Source organism: Bubalus kerabau, chromosome 5 (assembly GCF_029407905.1).
Source record: "Bubalus kerabau isolate K-KA32 ecotype Philippines breed swamp buffalo chromosome 5, PCC_UOA_SB_1v2, whole genome shotgun sequence".
NCBI lineage: Eukaryota > Metazoa > Chordata > Mammalia > Artiodactyla > Bovidae > Bubalus > Bubalus kerabau.
In genome coordinates this window covers 109,781,604-109,802,480 of record NC_073628.1, presented here as the reverse complement: position 1 = coordinate 109,802,480, position 20,877 = coordinate 109,781,604, and the positions used below count along the sequence as shown (strand labels likewise).

General features: G+C 39.6%; 1 protein-coding gene across 2 annotated transcripts in view; it reads left to right on the top strand.

The window, feature by feature from the left end:
• The window catches only part of AADACL3 (arylacetamide deacetylase like 3), a 156,372-nt gene that overhangs the window by 7,463 nt on the left and 128,032 nt on the right, over positions 1 to 20,877 (top strand). Inside the window, exons 1-3 of one of the 2 annotated variants that reach the window (XM_055582671.1) lie at positions 8,443 to 8,517; positions 10,935 to 11,041; positions 17,535 to 17,592. The exons of the other annotated variant lie outside the window; for it this stretch is intronic. The gene's annotated coding sequence lies outside the window, so the exon portion shown is untranslated. Of the gene's footprint in view, positions 1 to 8,442; positions 8,518 to 10,934; positions 11,042 to 17,534; positions 17,593 to 20,877 lie in introns of those variants that run through there. 2 annotated transcript variants of the gene reach the window in all.

The following is a 20,877-nucleotide window of genomic DNA, read 5'->3' as shown; positions in this document are numbered from 1 at the left end:
GCCATTGAACTGGGTGTAAATTTCAGAACTCAAATAGGGAAATTGATGGATTCTTCAAACTGCAAACCCAATATCAAACATCAGTTCAGTTCAGTTGCTCAGTCGTGTCCGACTCTTTGCAACCCTATGAATCGCAGCATGCCAGGCCTCCCTGTCCATCACCAACTCCCGGAGTTCACTCAAACTCATGTCCATCAAGTCGGTGATGCCATCCAGCCATCTCATCCTCCTTCGTCCCCTTCTCCTCCTGCCCCCAATCCCTCCCAGCATCAGGGTCTTTCCCAATGAGTCAACTCTGCATGAGGTGGCCAAACTATTGGAGTTTCAGCTTTAGCATCATTCCTTCCAAAGAACACCCAGAACTGATGTCCTTTAGAATGGACTGGTTGGATCTCCTTGCAGTCCAAGGGACTCTCAAGAGTCTTCTCCAACACCACAGTTCAAAAGCATTAATTCTTCGGCCTAATAACAATTAATTATATGACACTGAGTGAACTGGTGAGAATGATTATAATTTTTATGAATTTTTGTTTGGAACATTACTAGTTCTTTAATATTTTGTTTTTCAGATTTAAAGAAACCTTTTCCTCTCTTCCCTGAGCTACCTCTAACTTACAGCAGCTTGGTAAATTATACCTCTAACTTTCAGCAGCTTGGTCAATTATACCTTTGTGGACAAGGGTGAAACAATTACTCTTTTCCCCTATATGATGCCTCCAGAATTTGGAAAAGCTTATTGAATGTTTTTATTTTCATGATAATATATTTTCATAAATTCAGTAAAAATCTGTTCTTATCAGTTCAGTTCAGTCACTCACTCGCATTTGACTCTTTGCGACCCCATGGACTGCAGCACATCAGGCTTCCCTGTCTATCACCAACTCCTGGAGCTTGCTCAAACACATGTCCATTGAGTCAGTGATGCTATCCAACCATCTCATCCTCTGTCATCTCCTTCTCCTCCTGCCTTCAATCTTTCCCAGCATCATGGTCTTTTCTAATGAGTCAGTTCTTTGCATCAGGTAGCCAAATATTGGAGCTTCAGCTTCAACATCAGTCCTTCCAACGAATATTCAGGACTGATTTCCTTCAGGATGCACTGGTTGGGTCTCCTTGGTGTCCAAGGGACTCTGAAATGTCTTCTCCAACACCACAGTTCAAAAGCATCAATTCTTAGGCACTCAGCTTTCTTCACAGTCAAACTCTCACATCCATACATGACCACTGGAAAAACCATAGCCTTGACTAGATGGACCTTTGTTGGCAAAGTAATATCTCTGCTTTTTAATATGCCATCTAGGTTGGTCATAACTTTCCTTCCAAGGAGTGAGTGTCTTTTAATTTCATGGCTGCAGCCACTATCTGCAGTGATTTTATAGCTCCAAAAAATAGTCTGACACTGTTTCCACTGTTTCCCCATCTATTTGCCATGAAGTGATGGGACCAGATGCCATGATCTTCGTTTTCTGAATGTTGAGCTTTAAGCCAACTTTTTCACTCTCTTCTTTCACTTTCATCAAGAGGCTTTTTAGTTCCTCTTCACTTTCTGCTGTAAGGGTGGTGTCATCTGCATATCTGAGGTTATTGATATTTCTCCCAGCAATCTTGATTCCAACTTGTGCTTCTTCCAGCCCAGCATTTCTCGTGATGTACTCTGCATATAAATTAAATAAGCAGGATGACAATATACAGCCTTGACATATTCCTTTTCCAATTTGGAACCAGTCTTTTGTTCCATGTCCAGTTCTAACTGTTGCTTCCTGACCTGCATATAGGTTTCTCAAGAGGCAGGTCAGGTGGTCTAGTATTCCCATCTCTTTCAGAATTTTCCACAGTTTATTGTAATCCACATAGTCAAAGGCTTTGGCATAGTCAATAAAGCAGAAATAGATGTTTTTCTGGAACTCTGTTTGCTTTTTGATGATCCAGCAGATGTTGGCAATTTGATCTCTGGTTCCTCTGCCTTTTCTAAAACCAGCTTGCACATCTGGAAGTTCATGATTCACGTATTGCTGAAGCCTGGCTTGGAAAATTTTGAGCATTACTTTACTAGCATGTGAAATGAGTGCAATTGTGCGGTAGTTTGAGCATTCTTTGGCATTGCCTTTCTTTAGGATTGGAATGAAAACTGACCTTTTCCAGTCCTGAGGCCACTGCTGAGTTTTCCAGATTTGCTGGCATATTGAGTGCAGCACTTTCACAACATCATCTTTTAGGATTTGAAATAGATCAACTGGAATTCCATCACCTCCACTAGCTTTGTTCGTAGTGATGCTTTCTAAGGCCCATTTGACTTCATATTCCAGCATGTCTGGCTCTAGGTGAGTGATCACACCATCGTGATAATCTGGGTCGTGAGGATCTTTTTCATATAGTTCTTTTGTATATTCTTGCCATCTCTTCTTAATATCTTCTGCTTCTGTCAGGTTCATACCATTTCTGTTCTTTATCGAGCCCATCTTTGCATGAAATGTTCCCTTGTTATCTCTAATTTTCTTGAAGAGATCTCTAGTCTTTCCAATTCTGTTGTTTTCCTCTATTTTTTGCATTGTTCGCTGAGGAAGGCTTTGTTATCTCTCCTTGCTATTCTTTGGAACTCTGCATTCAGATGCTTATATCTTTTCCTTTTCTCCTTTTCTTTTCGCTTCTCTTCTTTTCACAGCTGTTTGTAAGGCCCCCTCAGACAGCCATTTTGCTTTTTTGCATTTCTTTCCATGGGGATGGTCTTGCTCCCTGTCTCTTGTACAATGTCACGAACCTCCATCCATAGTTCATCAGGCACTCTATCAGATTTAGTCCCTTAAATCTATTTCTCACTTCCACTGTATAATCATAAGGGATTTGATTTAGGTCATACCTGAATGGTCTAGTGGTTTTCCCTACTTTCTTCAATTTCAGTCTGAATTTGGCAATAAGGAGTTCATGATCTGAGTCCTGGTCTTGTTTTTGATGAGTATAGAGTTTCTCCATCTTTGGCTGCAAAGAATGTAATCAATCTGATTTCGGTGTTGACCATCTGGTGATGTCCATGTGTAGAGTCTTGGGTTGTTGGAAGAGGGTGTTTGCTATGACCAATGCATTTTCTTGGCAACACTCTATTAGTCTTTGCCCTGCTTCATTCCGTATTCCAAGGCCAAATTTGCCTGTTACTCCAGGTGTTTCTTGACTTCCTACTTTTGCATTCCAGTCCCCTATAATGAAAAGGACATCTTTTTTGGCTGTTAGTTCTAAAAGGTCTTGTAGGTTTTCATAGAACCGTTCAACTTCAGCTTCTTCAGTGTTACTGGTTGGGGCATTTACTTGGATTACTGTCATATTGAATGGTTTGCCTTGGAAATGAACAGAGATCATTCTGTCGTTTTTGAGATTGCATCCAAGTACTGCATTTCGGACTCTTTTGTCGACCATGATTAAGGAAGTAAAGTTGACTTAAAAAGCCAGAAAAGATAACTTTGAAAATCCAACTTGTATTTTGCTTATAGGGTTCCCACATCACAGTGAGTGAGGGAGGTCACTACCTCGTAGGGCAGGAACCTCAGAATATTTGGGGGACTTTAGAAAGAGAGGAATTCACCCAAATCAATATGTGTTGTAGGCAAAGTCTTGTGATGACTCCTTGACTTGGCTTACTAGCCTTGAGAAGCTTTTAAAAGTCCAATCTGAGATTCCTTATGAAAAGTTCCAGCAAAGAAAAATCAGAAGAACTTTGGTCAGTCTTGCTGCTCTTATATAAGTAATGAGGCCAAATCTAGTGAGATTAGACTATTTTGCCAAACAAATTTGTCTTACTTTAGACAGAAAAATTATCAGTGCCATAAAAAGTGGCACATCTGTTTGGGTATTAGATTCTAGCCCTTTTCATTGTCTTTGAGGTTTTAGTCCCTACCTGTAAACTGTACTGGTTCCTGAATTCTTCAGGTTTTCTCAACACCTGGCTACAACTCACCAAATTATTATTTTCATTTTTTCTCCCAACTTTCTGACTTGGAATCACTAAGAACTACAACTGCCCTTTTCCCAGAGCACTGCAAACTAGATGAATTGGTTATAAATTGAAGAGAAATCAGTACAACAGATGTGATGTATGGACATTCTTCATGCCTGCTGCTTTGTGGGTCACTCAGAAAGTTTACTAGAACATCCAACACCAACATAGGCATTCAAACTGCAAACCAGGAAATTCATCAAAAATTGACACTGCCATTCTTACTTTAAAGAAAGGATGGGGTTTACTGAAAGAAACCCCATATCTAGATATATTCTCTACTGCTTGGTCTCCAGACTAAAAAAATTGGTTTGTAAGTTTTCTCCTATCATTAAACTTTGTTTTTAAAATTTCTATAGGAATACGTTTTATTCAATACCTGATTGCTTGCACCATACACAGAGACCATGTTTAGGTGGAAACCTGCAACATTGCCTCCTTAGATGAAACACAATTGTTTAACTGGACTGACCTATTCATAAGAGACTGAAGTAAGATATGGGACATTGTAATTAGATATATTCTTTTCTGCTTTTTCCAATTTTTTTTTTTTTTTACCCTTTGACTTGATCTCTTATTTCACAATATCTAACTCAAGTCTTTCTGCAGCTTCAAACTCAGCCTTAATACATGAAACCTCCTGAAGATAAAGTTTCAAATGGGAAACGGAAGAAAATCAGAATGTCACCTCAAAATATGCTTCTTTGACATGAAAATTATTTGAGCTGAAGGCAATTAAGAAGCATCAAAGCCAGACAAAGCTGCTCCCTTTCTTTCTAAAGGCAATATGTAAATTCTCCTTTTGCTGGAGACAGACTTTTATCAACTCAGAGATGGCACCAGAGAAATCTGCAAGCAAACTTAACTCCATTAGTTTCCTCACATATATTTACCTTCCTTTGGCTTGCCAGTCTTGGAAGCCTAAAACCACTGTCCTCTGTTCTGGCATTTCTGTTCAAATTTATTCCTCCTTGTTGAAAATGCTACATAAGTCACACTTCTAAGCAGGTATCTCTCCATCCTCAGGGCAGCCAGATGCCTCAGGGAGGCTGACCTCACCTTCAGCTCCAGAGATAGTCCTAATTTGTCCAAGATAATCAATATTAGCATTACCTGGGGACTTACAAGAAATACACATCATCAGGCTCCATGCCAGACCTACTGAATCAGAAACTGGGGATGGGACCCTGTGATATGTGTTTAAATAAATCTTCCAGGGGATTCTGATGCTACAGACTAAAACAATACCTTGTCATTTATTGGAATTGGCCCAGGAATAGACATTTGATCTAGTTCTTTCTACTGAGACATGACATCTGCTAAGAGAGCTTCTGGAAAAATTGTCCTTTCTCTGAAGTGAAAATCAAAGGGAGTCATTTTTCCATCTTCCTCTGAGAATTGTGCCTGGATGCTTGAAAATACTGCTGTCATATTTCTACAAGACTAGCAATGACATAACACCAAGAATGGCACAGAAGAGACATGGAAAAAAAAATCTGGATTCTTAATAACATCATTGAACTGCAGCCTGTCCTAAAACTTAACTGTACCTCTAGACTTCCGTCTGAGTCAAGAAATACTCATGTGGTTAAAAATAATTTGAATCACGGTTTCTGTTGGCTGCTGTCAAAAGTATCCTATAGTGTGGTAAATTAGATTTGTTAATATTTTACTTTGGATTTTAAAATTTATATTCCTTGGTGAAAATGACCCAAGGTTTATTTTATTTTTGCTAGCATTGTTAGTTTTTATTTATAATTTTTTATGATTTGTTTGGTCGCACCGTGTCTTCCTTGCTATGCGAGGGCTTTCTCTAGTTACGGTGAGCAGGGGCTACTCTTTGTTAGGGTGCACGGGCTTCTCACTGTGGTGGCTTCTTTTGTTGCCAAGCATAGGCTCCAGGCCCATGGGTATCAGTAGGTGCAGCATATAGGCTCAGTGGTTGCAGCTCTTGGGCTCTAGTGTGCGGGTTTAGTAGCTCCAAGGCATTTGGAATCTTCCCAGACCAGGGATCGAACCATGTCCCCTGCATAGGTAGGCAGATTCTTACCCACTCTGCCAGCAGGGAAGTCCACATAGTCACTTTTTAGAGTCAGGATAAACTTCTTAAAAAAGTAAATTGGGAAGCTTGTCATAGTTTTTATTATCTGAATGATTTAAATAACTCAGAAATTATCTGTTCTTTAAAATATATTGGACTTTCTGGTAAAACAGTCTCAACTAGTGCTTTTTTGAAGTTAGAACTTTTGCTACATTTTTAAGTTCTTCTCTAATTATTAGGCTAGTTTTCACTCTTAAAGAGTCAATATTAGTTATTTATATCTTTCTAAAATACGTCTATTTCATGTGAAAGTAAGTGAAAGGAAAGTGAAGTCGCTAGGTCGTGTCCGACTCTTTGCGATCCTGTGGACTGTAGCCCACCAGGCTCCTCCGTCCATGGGATTCTAATTTATTGGCATATGTTGGAAATTTTAATTTTAGTCCATTTTTGGTTATATTCACTTTCTCACTGTATATATTTTTATTTCCGCTTCCTTTTTTCTTGGTTCTGCTAACTAATGGTTTTTATGTTGTAGTATTTAACAACAAAACAAAAACAAAATTACTGTTTTATCAGGTTTATGCAGTTTTCCTATGCTTTCTAGTTCATTAATTTCTACTTTTACTTAGTTTCCCCTATTCTCTGTTGGTTTATTTTGATGTTCTTTAATTGTTGTTCAGTCACTCAGTCATGTCTGACTCTTTGCGACCCCATGGACTGCAGCATGCCAGACTTCCCTGTCCTTTATCATTTCCTGGAGCTTGCTCAAACTTGTGTCATTGAATCAGTGATGCCATCCAACTGTCTCGTCCTCTGTTGTCCCCTTCTCCTCCTGCCTTCAATCTTTCCCAGCATCAGGGTCTTTTCTAATGGGCTGGCTCTTTGCATCAGTTGGCCAAAGTATTGAAGCTTCAACTTCAGCAAGAGTCCTTCCAATGAATATTAAGGATTGATTTCCTTTAGGATTGACTGGTTTGATCTCCTTGTTGTCTGAGGGACTCTCAAGAGTCATCTCCAATACCATAGTTCAAAAACATCAATTCTTCAGTGCTCAGCCTTTTTTATGGTCCAATTCTCACATCCATACATGTGTACAGGAAAAACCATAGCTTTGACTATGACTATATTGACCTTTATCAGCAAAGTAATGTCTCTGCTTTTTAGTATGCTGTCTAGGTTGGTCATAGCTTTTCTTACAAGGAACAGTGTCTTAATTTCATAGCTGTAGTCACCATCGGCAGTGATTTTGGAGTCCAGGAAAATAAAATCTGTCACTGTTTCCATTGTTTCCCCATCTATTTGCCATGAAGTGATAGGATCAGATGCCATAATCTTTGTTTTTTGAATGTGAGTTTTAAGCCAGCTTTTTCACTCTCCTCTTTCACTTTCATCAAGAGGCTCTTTAGTTCCTCTTTGCTTTCTGCCATAAGGGTGGTGTCATCTGCATATCTGATGTTATTGGTATTTCTCCCAGCAGTCTTGATTCCAGCTTGTGCTTCATCCAGCCTGGCATTTCTCATGATATACTCTTTGTGATCCCCTCGAGTATGCAGTCCATGGAATTCTCCAGACCAGAATACTGGAGTGGGTAGCCTTTCCCTTCTCCAGGGGATCTTCCCAACCCAGGAATCAAACCCAGGTCTCCCATATTGCAGGCGGATTCTATACCAGCTGAGCCACAAGGGAAGCCCAAGAATAATGGAGTGGGTAGCCTATCTCTTCTCCAGTGGATCTTTCTGACTCAGGAATCGAACTAGGGTCTCCTGCATTGCAGGCATATTCTTTACCAACTGAGCTATCAGGGAAGCCCTGGTGTACTCTGCATATAAGTTAAATAAGCAGGGTGACAATATACAGCCTTGACATACTCCTTTCCCAATTTGGAACCAGTCCATTGTTCCATGTCCAGTTCTAACTGGTGCTTCTTGACCTGCATATAGGTTTTGCTGGAGGCAGGTAAGGTGGTCTGGCATTCCCATCTCTTTAAGAATTTTCCATAGTTTGTTGTGATCCACACAGTCAAAGGCTTTAGTGTAGTCAATGAAGCAGAAGTAGATGTTTTCCTGAAATCCCCTTGCCTTTTCTGTGATCCAGTGTATGTTGGCAAGTTGATCTCTGGTTCCTCTGCCTTTTCTAAATCCGGCTCGTACATCTAGAAGTTCTCAGTTCATGTACTGTTGAAGCCTAGTATGGAGAATTTTGAGCATTACTTTGTTAGTGTGTGAGATAAGTGCAGTTGTGCGGTAGTTTGAATATTCTTTGGCATCGCCTTTCTTTGAGATTGGAATGAAAACTGACCTTTTCCAGTCCTTTGGCCACTGCTGAGTTTTTCAAATTTGTTGGCATATTTAGTGCAGCACTTTAACAGCTTCATCTTTTAGGATTCGAAATTGCTCCACTGAAATTCCATCAGTTCCACTACCTTTGTTCATGGTGATGCTTCCTAAGGCACACTTGACTTCGGGTGGCACTCCAGGATTTCTGGTTCTAGGTGAGTGGTCACACTATCATGGTTATCTGGGTCATTAGATCTTTTTGTTAGTTCTTCTTTGTATTTCTTCTGTGTGTTCTTTTATTAGCTTCTTGATTTGAATGCTTAAGTCATTTAGTTTGTCTTAAGTATGTTAAGAAAATCACTAAAATTCTGAATGTTTCCTTCTGTTAAGGCTTTGGTGGGATCAGATGAATTTTGAAATGTAGTTTTTTGTTTTTTTTTTTTAATTTCTAAACATTCTGTATTTTAGTTTTGACTTCCAGATAACCCAAGAGTTATCTAGAGAACTGTTTTATATGGTTCATGAGGTTAGATTGAGTTTGCTGCCTTTTTCTTGTGAATTTCTTATTTTCTTGCAATGTGAACTGTACCTTTGAAAGCATATTAAGATTTTATTTGCAGCCTTCAGTTCAATTCAGTTCAGTCACTTGTTTGTGTCCAACTCTTTGCAACCCCATGAATTGCAGCACGCCAGGCCTCCCTGTCCATCACCAACTCCCGGAGTCCAGCCTAGACCTTGGTAAATGTTTATTAATGCTTCATAGCCATATATAAAGATTGGATAGCCTCTGTTTACTGGAGAAGGAAATAAATGGCAACCTGCTCCAGTATTCTTGCCTGGAGAATTCTATGGATGGAGGAGCCTGGTGGGCTACAGTCCATGGGGTCGCAAAGAGTTGGATGTGACTGAGTGCACACCGTTTCTTTTTAAAGGATATGAGAAATATTTGCAGGTGTACATCTGTCTTTCTCTCTGTCTATCAATCTATGGTTGTTTCCCCACTTCTCCTTATCTCTTAAAGCTTATTTATGATTTCCCTCTTCTGCTTTCTCTTTCTACATTTATCAATCTCTGCTTCTCCCCTGCTCATTCTGTTAGCATGCAAACATGCCCTAATACAGTTCTCTCTAATAGGAATATAAAGTGAGCCATGTATGTATTTAAAATTTTATGATAGCCACCTTAAAAAAGTGAAAAGATGGATATTCCTGGTGGTCCAGTGGATAAGAATCCGCCTGCCAGTGCAGGGGACATGGGTTTGATCCCTCATCTTGGAAGATCCCACATGCCACAGGACAACTAAGCCCGTGCACCACAACTACTGAGCCCTCAGACCTAGGGCCAGTGGTCCACAACAGAAGAAGCGGCGACAGTGAGAAGCCTGAGCACCACAACTAGAAAGTAGCCCCTCCCCCTTCGCTTAACTAGAGAAAGCCCACACGGTGCAGTGAAGACTCAGCACAGCCAAAAATTAAAATACATAAATAAAATTCTACCAAGAAAAGTGAAAAGAAGAAAAACTAATTGTAATACACTTTATTTAACACATTATATACAAAATTTACCATTTTAACATGCAAGTAATATAAAAATTATTAACAAGATATTTTATACTTTTTTGTACTAAGTTTTAAAAACTTGGTGCATTATTTATACCTGTAGCACATCTCAATTTGCACTAGTCATATTTCAGGTGCTCAGGAACTACCTGTGACTAGAGGCTCTCATATCAAACAGCTCAGTTTAAAAGTCCTACCTTGACCCACCGTTTCCTCTTGCTACAACTCACTTCTCTGCTCCTTTCTCTTTTCCTCTGTTCATTTAAACTCATCTTATTAAATCCAGTGGAATTGGTATTTGACAGAATTGACTACTTTGGGGGTAAGCCCTTCTTACTCTGCCTCCATAACCCCAAATTCTCCTGATTTTTTCCCTCTTCTCTCACTGGCTAATTTGTCTCCTTTACTCGCGCCTCGATCCCTTCTCTGATTTCTATAAGTGTTCGAGCTTCTCAGAGCACACTTGTTGCCCTTTTATCTAAGTACAGTTTCTCTGTAAGTGATGTCCTCTAGTCCTTTGACCTGAAATAGCATCTACCTGCTGATGATGCCCATTTTTATCTTCAGCCAGCCTCAAGTTTTGCATTGCTGTCTGCCATTTGACACCTTGACCTCTGTCATAGATATATGGAATATGCCCAAAATGTAATTCTTAATTCCCTACCTCCCCCACCAAACAAAACTCATTTGATACAAGACTGAACATCCCCAGTTTTCCCCCTTCTCTCTTAGGAGAACATCATCCTGAGCCCTCCTTTTACTCATTTCCAAAAGGACTCAAAATCAAGTACAAGTGCTTCTGCCTCTAAGTATATCTTGTAATTATTTACCTCTTTCCATCTTTCCTCCTAGTGTTTATGTTCAGGTATTCCAATTGCTCATTCATTTTCCTTTAGCTCCACATCTGCCTTTCATCATACTGCTATATGATCCTGGAACTGTACTCTTGCAAGCTACAGTTTTTTCTCTGCCAGATGTTGGGTTTGACCAACTGGGGGTGAAGGGTGTGCTGATGGGATTCTCCAAACTGGAGAATGAAGGACTCATCTTGATTGTTTTTCTCCACATGACAGTGAATGAATCAGGCCACAGCTGGCCTTGTCAGTATTCCTTGTGGTGGTGAATTGCTCCCATGGCTCCAGCTAGTGAGTGTCCTCTAGGTTTACTCTTCATCCAAGTGGTGAGTGACGTGTTTCTTTAATAGCTGAGCCATCTCCTTAGAGACCCAAATCTTAGCCTGGAGCAGCTTTTCTCTACATTTTGAAGTTTCCTCCTTATTTATCCTTCCCTCAGCTCTGAGAATAATAGCTGTATTCTGTGGTTGCCATTTCTATTCCCATAAAATTCTCTTACACTCTTTTAGTAGCTAACTACCTTTTCACCAAGTGAATAATTCATTATATTATGCTTTCCCTGGTTGAATTGCTGCAGTTTCTGCATCTTAACTGAACCCTGACTGAAATAGAAATTGGTATTAGGATTAGTCCGAGGAGAGAAACTCTTTTGAAGATTGTTTCTGTGGTTGGGTTGGTCTGAGCCCCTCGCCAAGGGGAAAGGTGATGCTACTTATACATGACACTCAGTGGCATCACAATCAAATAGCCACATGTGGTTGATGGTGATGAAACACATGTTCTTTGGGGGCCCAAGTGGCTGCCGCACCTGTTACAGAAGCAGCAATCACTGCAAGGACCTTGTTCCAGATTGGCTGTTACTGAGTACAGTGGAGGGCTTACAGAAAGAAAGTGAAAATCTCAGGATCTTAAACTCTTAAACAACTTAAACAACTTCATTTCTTGGCCTGAGAACCAGAGAGTTTCCACAGAAACCCTAAAAGGATCTTTTATTTCTTATAGTCGTAGGCATGATATTATTGAAAATCAAATGCAAAATTTGATTGTGCAGATTGCAGAATTACATCAGTTTAGTTCACAGCCTTGCAAGGTGTTCCATGGGAAAGTAGGTCATTGATAAGGAAGGAATGAGGTCCCAAAACTTGAAATAAGGAGTTTTGGTTGAACTTGAAACTTGAGAATCTTGAGTCACTCTTAGTCTCCCTTGCCTGCACCTCTGTATCTGAGGAGTCTTTTTCTCCCTCAAAAACCCTACAGTTACCTCACCTGGAGCAGATAGCTTACAAAAGAGAAGATGCCCATCCTCCTTAAAACCTACCCAAGGGATTTCCGTGGTGGTACAGTGGTTGAGACTTCTTTCAATGCAGGAGGTACAGCTTTGATCCCTAGTTGGGACGATAAGATCCCACATGCCTCATGGCCAAAAAACTAAAACATAAGAAAAGAAGCAATAAATTCAATAAAGACGTTTTAAAAAGCTTTAAAAAACCTACCCCAAACACTCCTATTGTCATTAGACCCATAACTAGGGTTACATTTCAGCATGTTCTAGTGGCTTGGAAGTGGGCAGGTCTCTGCATATAACTGGTGCTGAATCCAGGTTCCCAGTTTTGCCCCTTCTTTCAGAAATCACTATTTGCTCTGTAGAGTGAAGATGGATCAAATAACCTCAATAAATACTAGGTTCCAGATTCTCAGCCAGTGTGTTTTAAAACCATGATTTTGAAAACTAAATTTGAGAGGTACTTTTCAGGCTCTTGAGTAGAGGAATTCTCCTTAAATATATCTGTGGTAACTATCGTTCACTTCTGGACCGATCAGCATTGTCTCTTTGATGGCTTTCAGACTACATGGGTGATACTTAGGTGGCATGTAAATATTGGGTGGGAGAAGTGGGGCATTTCACAGAGGCAGTTTCTCTTTGAGATTTGTTCTCCTGAGCTTTCTGGGCACTGAGTCATCTTTAGCATATGGCTGGAATTTAGTTGTTGAAATAAAAGATCTCTGTGTTCCTAGGAGAAGGAATGTAGTCCTTAGATACTGAGCTCAAATGTCTCTGAACTAAATTCTTTCATTTTTCAGGAAGCCAGACAATTAAGATTATTTATGCAAAGTATTTATATATATTATCCAGTCAGTGACACTGTTTCCCAAGGGTCTCCATGGGCAAATAGGCTTATTTTGCAATTAACAATAAGATCTTTTGTGAAATTTTTGTAGATTGGAAGCCCAGAATTTCATCTTATACCTTTGGTTTATTTTTTTTTTGTATATGCACTAGGTATGTAGTCAGTTCTTATAAATAGGCATTCAGCCTTCATTTCCGTCTCATGTTAGTTGAGAGTATAGTTCCACTGGAAACCAAATTGTGGGTTCAGATCTAATAGGCATCTGTTGCTCTTTTCCATTCTGGGATCAACATCCTGGTGATAAAGGGAGATGGGTAGGATATATGGCTGATTCATATCCAATAGAGGATAAACAATAGGAAGTACATATTTCTGATTGGAGGAGCTTGGAAGGAGTATCACTAGTGTTATCTTTTTATATAAAGGCACATGTGCTTAGTATTTAGAGAGTTAAACCTATTCATAAGTTAACATATTCATGTATCTTGTTTCTCTCTCATTTTTCATGAATGTTCATTCATTCATTCATTGAATAAGCATTTCCCTCTCTAAGTGCAAGGTACTGTACAAGGTATTGGTATATGGCCTCAGTGAACTTATAGGGTAATGTTCTCCTTCCTTATTTCTTCTCTCTTTTTTTAATATAAATTTATTTATTTTAATTGGAGTTAATTACTTTACAATATTGTATTGGTTTTGCCATACATCAACATGCATCCGCCACAGGTATACATGTGTTCCCCATCCAGAACCCCCCTCCATCCTCCCTCCCCGTACCATCCCTCTGGGTGGTCTCAGTGCACCAGCCCCAAGCATCCAATATCATGCGTCAAACCTGGACTGGCGATTCGTTTCATATATGATATTATACATGTTTCAATGCCATTCTCTCAAATCATCCTTCCCTCTCCCCCAGAGTCCAAAAGACTGTTCTATACATCTGTGTCTCTTTTGCTGTCTCGCATACAAGGTTATCATTACCATCTTTCTAAATTCCATATATATGCATTAGTATACTGTATTTGTGTTTTTCTTTCTGGCTTAATTCACTCTGTATAATAGGCTCCAGTTTCATCTACCTCATTAGAACTGATTCAAATGTATTCTTTTTAATGGCTGCGTAATACTCCATTGTGTATATGTACCACAGCTCTCTTATCCATTCATCTGCTGATGGACATCTAGGTTGCTTCCATGTCCTGGTCTACTTTTTCATCCCTTTGTTGTTCTCTTTCCCCTAAACATCTCTCCTTTCTCATCCCTTTTGCCCTTTACATTATTATTGAAGTATATGATTAAAATATATATATATATATATATATATATATTTTGCTTAAAGAAACAACTCAAATCAGGAACATTTAAGTAGTTCTTATAGCAGTGATGGGCTTTACTCCTGGGGTTTACCTTGTCACCAACAATACCTGCTGGTGGGATAGTTGGGGACTTGGGGTAGCACAAGCAATGAGATCCTTACCTTACTGAGATCAGTTCCATGATGTTGGACACTAACCTCTAACCACCTGCTCTTTCAAAGTCTATCTTTATCCTCCTCCAGCGTAAGTACAACCCCTATTTCCCTTAGAAACAACGGAATTGAGTTTTAGGAGATTCTCTGCCTAGCTACCTTGCGCATATGAAGCCTAGAAACTTTAGTCACACAGAGGCATGCCACCCAATGAAAAGAGTTTGGAATTGCTCTGTAAACACAGTCTGTGAAAACATTAAGGTATATGCTTACTCTTCATCAAGAATGGACTGTGCACAAATCTGGCTTTGTGTCTTCTCGTGGTTGCATACTACATGATCAACTTTAATTGCACAATAAATCTCTTGTGATTACTTAATAGATATTTACTGATTGCAGTGAATAAAAACTGAGAATCTGAGCTGGTTATTTCAGTGGTCATGGGGACAGATTCTGTGAGAACAAACATTTCTACCTTCCCTTCCAAGCTGGAGTTTGCTTTTATACTTCAGCTTTGGGTCCTTAGTTGGAGCCAGAAACTGTGGGTCAAAGGATTATATAACCACTGAAAATAAACAAGGCCAGAGATGGGAGCTACACATACTGCAGTCTTTTTTTTTTTTTTTTAATACTTATTTGTCTTTATTTGATGTAGTTGCAGCATGTGGGATCTAGTTACCTGACCAGGGATCAAACACAAGTCCCCTGCATTGGGAGCCTGGAGTCTTATCCCCTGGACCACCAGGAAAGTCCCACCTCAGACTGTTTTATAGCAGGTGTTTAGTGAAGGCATAATATATAGATTATTTTGGTCCATACTTATTCTGAAGAATAGGTAGTGCTTCCTTGGAAGAAGGGGCAAATCTGAGAACCTGCACTCAGCACCAGTTGTACCCAGAGATGTGCTACCACTTCCAGGCCACCAGGACATTGCAGAAATGTAACCTTTGTTATGAGACGAATGAAAATAGGGATATTTGGGGTAGGTTTTAAGGAGGATGGTCATCCTCTCTTTTGTGAGGTTTCTGCTCCAGATGAGGTAATTGTAGGGTTTTTGTATATTGGGGAAGGTTCCTTAAATACAGAAGAGCAAGCTAGCTACGTGTTTTTTTTTTTTTTTATGCTGAGGTATAATTGACACATAACATTAAATCTAGTCACCACAAAAAATCTAGTTAACATTGTCACTGGACATAGAGAATTTTTTTGTTCTGATGAGACTGCAAGCTACTTTTTCTCCCTAGAATTTTATTAGTTTTAGATTTTTCATTTAGGTCTGTCAGTTGATTTTGTATAAGATAGAGGGTATTTGTCAAGGTCTATCTTTCTTACATAATATGTATATACACACACATATATATACATATATGTATAATACATATATTATTAGCTTCTAAATGTCCAAATGTTCCAGCACCATTTGTCAAAAATAGCATAATTTCTCTGTTGAACTGTTTTGTAACTTTGTTAAAAACCCACTGACCATAAATATAAGGGTTTATTTCCAGACTCTCAATTCTGTTTCATTTATCTATATTCCTATCTTTTAATTTCATGGCTACATTCACTGTCTGCAGTGATCTTGGAGCTCAAGAAAATAAAATTTGTTACTGTTTTCACTTTTTTCCCCTCTATTTGCCATGAAGTGATGGGACCTGATGTCATGATCTTAGTCTTTTGAATGTTGAGTTTTAAGCCAGCTTTTTCACTGTCCTTTTTCACCCTCATCAAAGGGCTTTTAAGATCCTCTTCACTCTCTGCCATTAAAGTGATATCATCTGCATATCTGAGGTTATTGATATTTCTCCTGGAAATGTTGATTTCAGCTTTGCTTCATCCTGGCATTTTACATGATGTACTCATACAAGCATGGTGACAATATACAGCCTTGACATACTCCTTTCCAAATTTTGAAGCAGTCCATTGTTCCATATCTCGTTCTTACTGTTGCTTCTTGACCTGCATAGTAGTTTCTCAGGAGACAGGTAATGTGGTCAGGTATTCCCTTCTCTTTAAGAATTTTCCAGTTTGTTGTAATCTACAGTTAAAGCTTTAGTGTAGTCAATGAAGTAGAAATAGATGTTTTTCTGGAATTCCTTTGCTCTTCTTCTATGATCCAACAGATGTTGGCAATTTGATCTCTGGTTCCTCTGCCTTTTCTAAATCCAGTTTGTACATCTGGAATTTCTTGGTTCATGTACTGTTGAAGCCTTGCTTGAAGGACTTTGAGAGTTGCCTTGCTAGCATGTGAAATGAGCACAATTATACAGTAGTTTGAAAATTCTTTGGTTTTGCCTTTCTTTGAGACTGAAATGAAAACTGACCTTTTCCAGTCCTGTGGCCACTGCTGACTTTTCTAAATTTGTTGTGAGTACATACAGGCAGCGTGCAGATTAAGGTACATGCAGTTAACCAGAGCTATGGGAGCCCCCTGATCCTGAGGTTGAAAAGTTGGAGGTGGCATCCAAGCTAGTTCCTGAAATGTGAAGTCAAAGGGCTTCTCAGCAGGGAAGTACAGTCGGACAGACCAAGTGGAGCTAAGGAGACATGTGCTTGGAGAAAAATGCTTAAGTCGGTCTGGGCAAAGGAGAAGTTATTGGAGACGAGGTGGAAAGGCACAGTGTGACAGACCTTGATGAAAGTGATGATTGAGGGAGGCTGAGCTGGTGGCAAATGGCTGTGTTTGGTGCATCACAGGCACCAAGAAGATTTTTTTCTGTTGACGAAGTGCGGTCTTTCTACACCAATGCCAACATATAACTGGATAAGAGGAGGTGACTTTCCTCAAGGAGGTGTGTGGGAGCTGGCTTGTACCAGTTTATGAGAACAAAATGTTACATTTTCAGAAATTTTGCAAGCTAGTTGTCCAGTATAGCCATTATTAAAAAATAAATTATGTATTCTTAAACTTAAATAAGTTAAACTGTGAACAAAGGTAAAAATACTAAAACCCCATTACTTTCTAATTATTTTAGCAAAATTTAGTATTATCTGTCCTTGAGGTTATTTACATCTAGTGTATCTGCATGGTAGAAATACTGTTTAACAGTGGGCTTACTGTGCATTGACTCTCAACTCCGTGTTCAGTGATGCCATGGTAGTAGCTTGAAATTGGTCATGATGGGAGCATTTACGCCATAGTAACCAGCAAGTGCTACAACTCAGATTTTACCCTTGACCAAGTTAAATATTACTGGCATGACATGACTTCTCATTCCTCAGTTTGCCAGAGCAATTGGAAACTCCAGCCATCTTTTGGGGGATGCTTCGTGTGAACCTGGTAAGAACGCGTCAGCCCCCTCCTCAGGACTTTATCTTCAGGTGTCTGTGCATCCAGAAGAGATAAGTGAGTTCAAGCAGATTTGAAACGGCTTGTCCCAATGTATTATAACTCTAGAGCATATATCCTTTTTCTCTTTCAAGGTCCACTGATCCTCATGGGGAACACTGTGAACACCTGTAGGCACAAACACACATCCGTGGGAAAAGTAAATGTTTATTTTAGAGTTAAAAATGGAAAATATTCAAAGCACCCACTTTAAAAATGAAAACAAACAGTTCTCAAAACAAACAATAGCAATTTGTGTTTGGACTTCATTTTATAGCCTTTGAATGGCAAGGAATGAGAGGTGCAAGGGAGGGCAGGGAAAGACTGAGTTAGAGAATGGGGGAAAGAGGAGGGGGGAAATGGAGGAAAAAGAGGGAAAAGATAAGAAAAAAATGTGCAGAGAGGAAAATATGTAAAGGGCAGGTAGGAGAAAAGGTAGATGGTGAGATAAAGGATGAGGATGCTGCTGGTGGTGTTAGAGTTAATTCTGTTCTGGTTTCATTTAAATAAAAAGATAGGATATGTGTTACTGTACTCTGAACAGCACTCCAGGGGTGAGCAACAATAGAAGTAGCTTTAGTGTTTTTGTTTCTTTTTTTCAAATTGAAGTATAGTTGATTTACAATATTGTATTAGTTACAGGTGTACAACATTAGTTTCAGTATTACGTGGGAGCCTGCTGGGCTGCCGTCTATGGGGTCGCACAGAGTCAGACACGACTGAAGCGACTTAGCAGCAGCAGCAGCAGTCCATTTAAACTTACTATAAAATATTGGTTATATTCCCTGTCCTGTACCATTATACCTTATTTATTTTATACATAGTACTTTGTACCTCTTAATCCTCTACCCTTATCTTGCCTCTCCCTTCTTCCTTCTCCCCACTGATAACCAATATTTTGTTCTCTATGTCTGTGAATCTGTTTCTGTTTTCTTATATTCATGCAATTTATTTTACGTTTTAGATTCCACATGTAAGTTTTATCATATGATATTTGTCTTTCTGTTTGACTTACTTCTTAAAGCATAAGGCCCTCTGAGGTTCATCCATGTTGTTGCAAATGGCAAAATTTCATTCTTTTTTTTTATGGTGAAGGAAAATGCAGCATTTATTGTTTTGTTGTTTAGTCATCAAGTCTTGTCCAACTCTTGTGACCCCATGGACTGTAGCCTACCAGACTCATCTGTCCATGGGATTTCCCAGGCAAGAATACTGGAGTGAGTTGCCATTTCCTTCTCCAGGGGATCTGCTCAACCCAGGGATCAAACCTGTGTCTCCTGCATTGGCAGGTGGATTCTTTACCTCTGAATCACCAGGATAGTTAGTGCTCAAAGAAACTCTAACTTCTCATTTTTTTCTTATGGCTGAGTAATTTTCCACTGTGTGTGTGTGTGTGTGTGTGTGTGTGTGTGTATCTCAATTCTTTATGCATTCATCTGCTGAGGAAGCTTTTATTCTTTTTTGGGGAGCTTTGATTCTTATTTTCCATTTTATTGTTTATTTTTGACAATGAAGGTATTTTCTCACAGAATTTTGAACGTCTTCACTTTGTGGCAAAATTATTTAGAATTTAAGATTTTAGTAATTTATATTACATTATATAAATATAGGCTGCATTTTGGTTTGAGGGATTTTAAACTTGACAGATTGTATTATTTTAAGAGAGATTTAAATGCCTCATCTCACAGTATCTATAGATTATACCTGAAAACAATGTTTATTTAAAAATAAATCTTAAAAAAACTCTGTTTTTGGTCTATTTAGGACTCGGTATGAAGAACATACAATGCAAACAAATATAAATGAGAAGAGGTATTTCAACAGGAGGCTTCACTGGCTTATTGTTTCATTAATGGCTTTGAATGAAATGCTTGGTTCTTACTTAAATGAGAAAGTGAATGAGACTCAGGTATCTACAAGGATGAAAATTAGATTCTGATTGAAGCTTCTGCTGCCAGACAACACTGTCTCCTCTAGCATGGATGAGCAGCACTGTCAAGCAGGTGAAATTAAGAATGTACAGAACTGGGTTTCCCACCACGGAGGAGTGTACATTTGATTGATTATTTACAAGTTGTGTACTTGATGGTGGTGGTAGGGGTAGGGGTCGTACTTGCCTCTTGATCACAAGCAAGTCTCTAGAATCATTCAGCAGCTTTTCTGGCAGACTTAGCCTGTGTCTCAGGGTCACTGACTTTCTCCTGAAGTCATAATTGGTGGCCCTTAACTTCTCATCATATATGACGCATGGGGTGTGTCTCTTTTCTTCTCAGGCTCCTTCTCAATTTCTGTGAAAGATAATGAGATCGTGGCCACTGACTGCCACTTGGGGTGTGTGAGAATGATGCATGGGGTGGCATGGAATCCCATCTTGAGGAGATGGGGTTGGTGGAGGCCGCTGATACCCCTGTTTGCACATGCTGCAGGCAGTTGATCCATCAAAAGGAAGGCAGCTGTGATCAGCAATGGCAGAGTCTCACTATGGAGAGAGTAGAGGATTCCAGAGAAGAAAAGTGTCAGCTGGTGCTGAGTCAGTAGGAATTGATGCTGTAGGTGGCAAATGGCAGAGCAGGAAAAAGAAAAGCAAGATAATGCAAGCCTGAACAGGGAGTAATTGGAGTGAGAAGAGTCCTGTTGGCTGTAACAATCTCAGATATTTGCATGTACAGCACGTTTCTGGTTAGAAAAGAAGGTCTTTATTTTGAAATGTCTTCATCAGTTAAAGTCAAGGAAATGAGCTCAGCAGGGACGCAGTGAACACAAGTCCTCTCCTCTTCACTGATGAGGTGTCAGGACTTGTCTGCAGAACTCAAAGTTACCTTCTGCAACAGCTTTTCCTGGCTCTCAGCCTACACATGCTCCTCTGTCTCTCAAGTTCCTGCAGTCCATCAGCTTAGCAGGCGTTGATGATTGATGGTGGGAGCAGTCTCAAATTGTTTTCCAAGTTTTTACTCTGTTAGATCAAAGATTATGCTTTATATTTCCCCTGTACCCCCATTTATCTGTCATATAGTCGGTGTGTTGCTGGCTAAAATCTTGTCTTCCTCTGCCCAATGAAGCTGAATGAAAAATGTGGAGACAGAGTTTGGAGGAAATAGAAAGGGCTTTAATTCTCAGCCAACGGAGAGGGGAACACAGTAGGCTCCTGCCTTGAAACTTGTGCCTGCCCCCCCCACCACCCTGCCACCTTGAGGAGTCTCGGTTCAGTTCAGTTCAGTCGCTCAGTTGTATCTGACT